The sequence below is a fragment of the Montipora foliosa genome, chromosome 8 (genome assembly GCF_036669935.1).
Source record: "Montipora foliosa isolate CH-2021 chromosome 8, ASM3666993v2, whole genome shotgun sequence".
Classification (NCBI taxonomy): Eukaryota; Metazoa; Cnidaria; class Anthozoa; order Scleractinia; family Acroporidae; genus Montipora; species Montipora foliosa.
Window position 1 is genome coordinate 19041838 of NC_090876.1, and position 2500 is coordinate 19044337.

Sequence of the window (2500 nt, forward strand, 5' to 3'; positions counted from 1 at the left end):
TATAGTCATTTCAAGCAAATGCCAATCGTTTGCTTCCCTCCAAATTATAGAAATAAACATAGGTTAGGTTAACTGTGAATAGCCAAAACAACAATACTGGTATTTCAAGTTGAAAATTTGATTCAGAAATCCAGCTCACTAGCAGGGGGGATTTTACTGTAACAAAATATTACTACAGCTAATAATACCCTTTCAACACATTGTAGTGGGTTAATGTGACAACAATAATAATTAATCAAGAATTGGTTTTATCTTCCAGCAATAAAACAGCAGGAGGATATAAAATTAGGTATCTTCAAAGTTTAGAAAACTTGTTGAAGGTGATTCAGTGCTATTATCCAAAACAAATTTCATGCTGGCCTACTAAATACTTCCAGTGCAATAGATTATTTAACCTCTCTTTGTGGACTATGGTTGCAACACAGTGGTTTCAATAATTTAAATCCCCTTCCATTAGATTTAACTTTTAGAAAACTCCATAACATCATATTTATGTAATAATTGTTCAAAGTCATCGAGCAAAAGCATACAAAGCTACATTTGAAAGGGGCGTAATCCCATGTTGGAGTTTTCTGGAGAAGACTTTCACAGAAATAACTGCTGTTACCTTTCCATATGGAAACAATATTTCAACATAAGGTGCAATGAATTTTTAGCAATTGCTTTAAAGAATACTACTAATCATTCCTACCATTTCCAAGGATGAATAAATTAAAGTTGAATGCAGTAAGTGTAAGAAGTAAAAAAAAGTGGCATATTTTTTCAAACTGTAATCTATCTCCATTCTTGATTTAGTCCCTGGATAGTATTAAACAATGGTGGTAAAGTAAACAAACTGCCCCAAGGGGGGCTCCCTTACGAAAATGACAGGGGTTCTTTTTGTTCCTTTTTGGAGAAAAAAATGTGGATTTGTACTGCTTATGATGCTGAGACCAAACAGCTGGCAGAGTTGCTGCAGTACATTTAAGGCTATCAATCTGAAAAATGACTGGAACTGTAAGACAATTTGGTACATGAGCAAATAACTTTTACTTATGAATAATTCATAAGTAAAAGTTATTTGCCAGTCATTTGTCACTTTAGAACTGGTTCCTCTAAGGGGTCAGATTTCTTTAGCCTACGTCCACAAAACAAGGTTCTGTTACCTTTAAGGGTTGTTTTTAAAAAAAATCCAATAAGTGGCCTGCCATTTTTATAGGGAAAACCCCTCCTGAGCAAACTGCATCCCCATGTTTGGATTCCCATTGATTTAATGACTTTAACATTGAATTTAATTGATATTGACATTGACTTAAACATTTAATAACAATATATACTCAAATACCATTACAGTCTTTATAGTTTACTCCTTGAGCCACCACCTTCAACTTTGATACTTTGTTCTAAAAGCCAAAGCAACACAAAGCAAAGCATGGTGGAGGTGATGATTAATCACTCGTTTTGGTTCAAATGAAGAAAAAGAAAGTCAAACTAACAATAGCACTTTAACCCTTTCACCCCTAAACCGGCCATACTTAGCATTTTACTCTGTCTAACACCAGACGATTTTACTTGTCAATGGGGAATCCCCAGGAGTCAATGGGTTAAAAGTAACACTCAGAAATAATAATGCAAATACAACTGAGGCTGTTTTGCCTTATCTACAAGACAAGACAACAATATCCTTTATTCAAACACAATCAATATTAAAGCAATAATACATGCTTGTGGGGTCATGTGCTATAATAAAGCTACACTACAGTGAATAAAGGCTTAAAACTATGTGACAGACATAGGATATCTACACATAAGGGATAAGAAAAATAAATCAATTGCTAACCTAAGATCTTATTGCAAAATACACAAAAAGGTAACAGTTGATTGACAAGTTCCTTGTGCAAAATGGTAGAGCATGTTTGAAGTCCATCAGGACCAAGATGAGACGTTATGATAAAAACTCTAAACATATTTTTTTACCAAAATTATTTTACTGCCATCAAACCCAATGATAACTTATGCATGGGACACTGTTTCTAGCTGCAGCTCCAAATCACATAATATATTAATAAATTTTGCCATCTAAGAAAAGAACAAACATGTGGGGTGTAGCCAAAAAAAGTCCAAGGCAATAATGCTTCCTTTCAGCCTTTTCAGGAAAACTATCCACTGTCAACCATACTTGACTCAAAACAGATTCCTTGATCCAACAACACATGACAGTCCCCCAAAAACCAAAATTACATCATTAATGCTTCCAGAGAAAAACAGTCTAAAAAAAAAAAAAGATTTGCAAAACAGTCACGAACCTGAATCTATAGAGATCTATACATATCTGTACCTACACTTCTGTTCTTCCAAACATTATTTTAACTCAACATGGATTTTGATTTTGATTTTAAACTCAAATTAATTGCAAATCCATAACTTGGTAACTACTTGAACGCAAGGATCGTTGAGTTGTGACTGCTAAAAAGTACAATAACTTAGACATTCACCAGAAAAGGGAATATAAGTGACCTTA